This window comes from Hordeum vulgare, chromosome 4H, assembly GCF_904849725.1.
Source record: "Hordeum vulgare subsp. vulgare chromosome 4H, MorexV3_pseudomolecules_assembly, whole genome shotgun sequence".
Lineage (NCBI taxonomy): Eukaryota > Viridiplantae > Streptophyta > Magnoliopsida > Poales > Poaceae > Hordeum > Hordeum vulgare.
Genome location: NC_058521.1, coordinates 171780873 through 171788181, shown reverse-complemented (window position 1 = coordinate 171788181; position 7309 = coordinate 171780873).

Here is a 7309-nt window from a genome sequence, read left to right as displayed (position 1 = left end):
TTCGGCTTCTGCAGGGATGACCAGGGCGACGAGGCGGAGCTAACAGCATGCTCTGGGAGGGGAACCTATGGCTAGAGGTGCTACTGCTCGAGCTAAAGCTCGGCTCCAATGGCGGCAGCAAGGAGGAGAAACAGATCCGGGAGGAGGGAGAGAGCACATGCGGGGAATGGATAGGGGAGGCCTCAGGGGGCTTATCCCCGGCCTTGCCAGTGCGAGGCGGCGGCCAGGCAGGCGCACAGGTGCGTGGCTGCGCCGGAGGAGGCAGCGGCCACCTCCAGCTGCCTACTGGCGCGAGGGAGGGGACGAGCCAGGGATGGGCCGGGCCAGGCTTAGGCGACAGGTAAGGATTTCCCAATTTTTTTCTGTTTTTGTTTTTCTGTTTTGCTAACTATTGTTTTGCTAATTATTTCAGCTCCAAAACAAAAAGTAAAAGCTATTTTAGACCTCCTGAAATATTGTTATAACATTCTCAACCATTTCCAAAGTTTTCAACATTTTTGGAAAATTATCGATTCTGATTTCAAATTTAAAGTTTGAAACTAGTGGCTTTTGTAATAATTTAAAAATGCTTAAGGTGTCAAGAAAATAGTTTTCTCCAATGCTCATTTACTTTCATGATTTATCAGAAAGTTTGAACATTTCTTGAGGCCATTTTGGGTTCATTGATTTGAACTAGTTTGAGATTTTCTTTAATTGAAATAGTGGCTAGGGTTTTGAGTTTTTCCTTTGCCACTTTGTTGTTTTTGTTGAAACTTCTTAGATGCAAATGCAAAGAAGACATGAGCACAAGACTAACTTTCTTAAGGGTTAGGGATGTGACAACTCACCCCCACTCAAAAGAATCTCGTCCCGAGATTTAGAAGTCGTCGGGAATAACGGAGGATATTCAAGTCGGAGACGATCCTCTCTTTCCCAAGTTGCCTCCTTTTCAGAATGATTTGACCATTGAACTTTAAGAAACTTGAGGTTTCGACGTCAAGTGGTACGCTCAGCTTGATCAAGAATACGCACGGGGTATTCTCGGTATGAAAGGTTATCTTGGAGATCAAGCGTTTCGTGGTCCACTTCACGGATACGATCCGAAAAGCAACGCCTGAGTTGCGAGACGTGGAAAATATCATGAACCTTGGAAAGATGCGGAGGAAGTTCCAACTGGTAGGCAACTTCTCCTCGTTTGGCAAGAATGCGAAAAGGACCAATGTAACGAAGAGCCAATTTGCCCTTGATACCAAATCGATGGGTACCCTTCAAAGGTGTAACCCGAAGGTAAGCCTTCTCGTCAACTTGAAAGGTCACAGCCTTATGATGACGATCATATTGGCTCTTTTGACGATACATGGCTGTTTTCAACTTTTCACGAATAATGCGAACCTGCTCTTCTGCATCCTGGATCATATCCGGGCCAAAGAGTTGCCTCTCTCCGGTTTCCGACCAATTAAGAGGTGTTCGACATCTTCGTCCATAGAGAACTTCAAAAGGGGCTTTGCCCAAGCTCGATTGGTAACTATTGTTATAAGCGAATTCGGCGAATGGAAGACACTTCTCCCAATTCATACCGAATGATATAACACAAGCTCGGAGCATATCTTCTAGAATTTGATTCACTCTTTCTACTTGACCACTTGATTGGGGATGGAAAGCAGTGCTAAAAGATAAGTGAGTCCCCATGGCATTCTGAAAACTTTCCTAGAAGCGAGAAGTAAAGATACTTCCACGGTCCGAGTTAATTTCCAGGGGAACACCATGAAGAGACACTATTCGAGAGATATATAACTCTGCTAGCTGGCTAGCTGTTATACTCTCACGAACAGGAAGAAAATGAGCCACTTTGGAAAGACGGTCGATGACCACAAAGATAGCATTATTTCCTTTCTTGGTCTTGGGAAATCCGGTAATGAAATCCATGCTAACTTTATCCCATTTCCATTCAGGAATAGCTAAAGGTTGAAGGGTGCCAGCAGGCCTTTGATGTTCTGCCTTAACTCGACGACAAACGTCGCAGTTAGCAACGAACTCAGCAATTTCTCTCTTCATCCTAGTCCACCAGAACCTCTGGCGTAGGTCCTGATACATCTTAGTACTACCGGGATGAATGGTGAGAGGAGAATCATGAGCCTCCTTAAGGATTAACTGCCTTAGATGTGGGTTCTTAGGAACCACTAAACGATTCTGAAAGAACACAACACCTTGATCGTTCATGGAAAATTCTTTAGCGTTTTCGCTAAAAATATTCTCCTTGATCCGTGATATACCCTTGTCACGCTTTTGGCCAGCTATAATTTGATCCTTAAGAGTAGGCTTCGCCACCAGGGTAGAAAGGAATCCTTGGGGAACAATATGAAGATTAAACTTCGAAAGTCCTCATGGAGATGTGGTTGACCTTGTTGTAGCATCAAATTGTTACAATAAGATTTACGACTTAGTGCATCGGCCATAACATTGGCCTTCCCCGGGGTGTAAGTTATCCCTAAGTCGTAATCCGAGATCAACTCAACCCACCGTCTTTGCCTGAGATTCAAATCCGGCTAGGTGAAAATATATTTCAGACTTTGGTGATCAGTGAATATTTCGCAACGATTACCCAGAAGGTAATGTCGCCAGGTTTTTAGTGCATGGACCACAGCTGCAAGCTCAAGGTCATGTGTGGGATAATTATCCTCATGTGGACGCAACTGTCGAGATGCGTATGCGATCACATCACGATCTTGCATGAGAATGCAACCTAATCCTTGTCGCGAGGCGTCGCAATAGATAACAAAGTCCTTAGAAAAATCTGGTGGTAGCAACACAGGTGCGGAAGTCAGGCGTCTTTTCAGTTCCTGAAAACTATGCTCACACTGTGGTGTCCACTCGAACTTTTTATCTTTCTTGAGGAGTTCAGTTAGAGGCTTTGCAACCTTGGAGAAATTCTCGACGAAGCGGCGACAATAGCTCGCTAAACCAAGAAAACTCCTAACTTGCTTAACCGATTGAGGTTGGGTCCAATCAAGGACAGCTTGAACACTCTCAGGATTGACAGCAATACCCTTACCAGAGATTACGTGCCCTAGATAGGTCACTTCTGGTAACCAGAATTCACATTTTGAAAATTTGGCATAAAGGCGATGCTCTCGAAGTTTCATCAATACCAGCCTTAGATGCTCGGCATGTTCTTGTTCATTGTTCGAGTAGATGATAATATCATCGAGGTATACCACGATGAATTTATCCAAATACTCCATGAAGATTGAGTTCATCAGCCGAGAGAAAGTGGCTGGGCATTGGTTAAACCGAAGGACATAACGGTGTACTCATATTGGCCATAACGAGTAACAAAAGCCGTTTTTTGAATGTCCCCGTTCTTAATCTTGATTTGATGGTATCCCAACCTCAAATCCATTTTGGAGAAGACTGAGGATCCAGCGAGTTGATCGTACAGGTCGTTGATCCTGGGGAGCGGATACTTGTTCTTTATGGTGACCAGATTAACTGGTCGGTAATCTACAACCATCCGATCCGTTCCGTCTTTCTTCTTAACGAAGAGGACGGGACAAGCCCAAGGAGAAGAGCTAGGACGAATGAAACCCTTGTTTAAGGCCTCATCTAATTGCTTCTTAAGTTCGGCTAGCTCCAGGGGTGCCATCTTATAAGGACTTCTGGCTATTGGCACAGTTCCCGGAACAAGATCTATTACAAACTCTACATCTCTGTCAGGTGGAATTCCTGGCAGTTCCTCTGGAAAGACATCCGGGAAGTCACGGACTACCGGAATGTCTTCAAGTTCCGGAAGAGGGTTGGCATTTAGGGAATAGAGTTGGCATTTGGAAACTCGAGTAGAGATATTTACTATCTCACCCGAGGAATGGGTAAGCTGGACATTTCTAGAATGAGTATCAATCTTGGCATAGTGAGCTGACATCCAGTCCATGCCCAAGATGATATTAATATCCAAAGATTTCAATGCTATCAATGAGGCTAGAAAAACTAGCCTGTCTACTAGAATTTCATTGTCATAGGTTATCCTAGAGGTTTGCCATTTACTACCAGGGGTTTGGACAACCAATGGGATTGGCATATCACAAAAAGACATGTTATGCAACTGTGCATAACTTTCTGAAATGAAGGAATGAGAAGACCCAGTGTCAAAGAGAACGGACGCTGGGTGATGATTAACAAGAAGCGTACCCAGCATGACGTCGGGATCCTCTGCAGCTTCTTCTGCTGACACATAGTTCACACGGCCACGTGCAGGAGTTGGCTTCACATAATAAGCTTTGCCCGACTTGGCCTGCCCGACGGACTTTCCGGGTTGCTTGGCACCCACATTCCGAGGACACTCACGGGAATAGTGCCCTGGTTCTCCACACTTGTAGCATATCACCTGGTTGGCACGTGGTGCAGCATTGCTAGTTGGACCACCATAAGCTTTTGCTGGAGGGTTGGCCTGATTCGTCTGAGGCGCCACGTAGGATGGCCTCGGAGTGTATCTTGGCGGTAGAGAACTGTTTGGAACCCACAGCCTGCGTTTTGGAAACGCGGAACCAGAAGATGAGCCAAAGTCACGGGAGTGCTTCCTTGTGGCTTCGAAGTCAGTATGACCAGTCTCCGCACTGATCGCCTTGTTGACCAGGGCTTGAAAACTTGCACACTCATGGAGGCGCAGATCACGACGGAGCTCAGGGCTCAGACCCTTACGAAACCTTGCTTGCTTCTTGGCGTTAGTAGACACCTCCTTTGTTGCATATCGGGCGAGGTTACCAAACTCACGGCTATAGGCATCCACAGACAACTTGCCCTGAGTGAAGGCACATAACTCCTCTCTCTTTCTATCCATCAGGCCCTCTGGAATATGGTGCAGACGAAAAGCTGCACTGAAGTCTGCCCATGTGGCCACTGGTTCAGCGGGACGCATAGCTTCAAAATTCTCCCACCACAGATTGGCGGGTCCTTCCAGGAAATACGCCGCAAAGGTCACCTTGTCGGCCTCAAACACATTCGCAGAGCGAATCTTGCGTGAGATGCTGCACAGCCAGTCATCAGCGTCGAGGGGATCGACGGAATGATGAAACTTTGCAGGACTCAGTTTCACAACGTCATTGAGGGACACTTCAGCATTCCTAGGCTGTCAAGCCGTATTCTGCTCAATACGCTCTAGCAGTCGGTTGGTCTCCCTTTTATTTCTTTCTGCCTCAAGCATCACTTCTACCAGAGAAGGTGGGTGAGGCAGGTCTTCCTGCGACGCTTGACTACCCTCACCTTCCTCATGAGCAGGGGCACGGTTCAACCTGGTGAACACCATCCTGACAAACAAACTCATAGCTTAGACCAATATCATATCAATACTAGCTATGGATTAAGAATGTACTGAACACACGGAATGCGGAAATGAATATCCGAACAGCATGGTAACAAGCAACTGCTATATATACACCATGGTTCATACACACCCTTACATAGTTCAGTACACCCTTAACTGAAGAGCAAACTACTGGAATTGTGAAACTACTCATCAGAGGCTTACAAGCTTCCTATACATTATTTATCTAGGCCTCCGGAATTCATTTCACAGTACAACCATACTTCACAAGTCACGCAGAACTGTGAACGTACGGCTACTACCATACTATCCTTCCGCTCACAGCTCAGGCATCCGCATAGAACATCTCATAGAGATTACCTCCATGACCTGGAAGCTCGACCTGCGGATCAGGAAACACTCTAGCCTGAGATCCCTGGGATCCATAAGGACACGGATGTGGCCTTGGTCCCCTCACTGGTGGTAAGAGGGGTCCCTGAAGAGGTGTGACTCCTCCTATGGCTGGCCAGTCGACGTGGGCCGGAAGATGGTTCCTAACAGGGTTCAGCATCTCCATCTCTCCATACCCTGTCTGGACTACCGGTGCCAGCTGCATCAAAGCTGTCCACAGACGGGCACGGGTAGCATAAAGCTCCATGCGGAGAGCACGAGCATCCCTATCTCTGTTCTCTAGCATCTCAACAGTGGACTGCAGTAGTGGATCCTCCATAGAAGAATCAAAATAGACTCCGCTAAGGTATCCCTCTTCACCAGGCTGAGAGGCCGGAACATAGCAGAACTCTGAATTCTACAGCAGTGCATGTCTCGCTCTCATAATGGTCAGCATTGAATAGGCAGCATCCTGTACTGCCATGTCAACGGTGACCCCCAACCCATAGGACCAATGGATTGGCTTCTCAGCTCCAGGGTAGTCTGGAAATACCCTAACAGTGCAGATGTACTGGCTCTGGTTGAAGTTGCGGTACTATTCCTCCACTGTGTACTCGGGGTACCAGCGGTAACCGCACACCGACATCACCCTGACCAGCATGGCCGTATGACCCGGTACATCAATGCACCTGGTCAGACGTACCACCTGACGAGAAGGACGGCCAGGCATCTGTAAATAGAGAGTAATGCAAAAGCATTAGAGCTCCGAATGCAAAATTGGGTAGCATAACGGCTGTAAATGCTCAAAAACAAATTTTGAGACAACCCAAAAATGGAATAGCGTAACCACTCAACTATCAAGTTCAACTCTCAGATAATCCAACTTACTTCCTGCTTCCTAGGAATAAAAGAAACCCAATATCTCTCGACCCGTAGTCCTATAAGCTACTGATCAGAAACACGAGCCTAGGAGAAGATGAGTAACCTAGTCCTTAATTCCCGCAGAAAAGACGAGGATGGTCAGAATAGAATGACTTGAGAAGAGAACAAGAGTCTTACGTTCCCTTCCACAAACAATTCCCTTATATATAACTAAAGCAATTCTAGACTCAACTTCGACCAGTTTGGCTTAGTAATCCTACAGTCAGTCAGGCTCTGATACCAACGCTGTCGGGACCCCGATCCTAAGCCATAGGAATCCAGCCTGTATCACATCGCATCCCTTTGTGGTCTCACGCACGGTTAACTCCACGGCTGCAGCCTTACCTTAGCCAGGACCGTTTGCGTCTTTTGACTCACGTATGCGATAGTGTCGCTAGCAATCCAATGTCAAAGAACCCGGATCGACATGTCTAGTCTTAAACCAAAGTGGCAGTACCGCACAAGGACAGGCATACATGACCCAACAAAGCAGGTGTCGGTCATCGGCGAATGTAGACGAGTCGTAGCAAGCTACAAGGACTCCATTACATCGCGTGACATTTCCCCAAAGGGGACAGACACAGCAGCTAAGAAGGACACATGCCGGTCAACCAAAGTGTCCGGAGCAGTAGCGAACTACCAAGGCTCGTTGGATCACAAAGGGGCATTTCCTTGTAAGGAATGCTACTAAGGTTCACGACTAGGTAATCGAACACCATACAT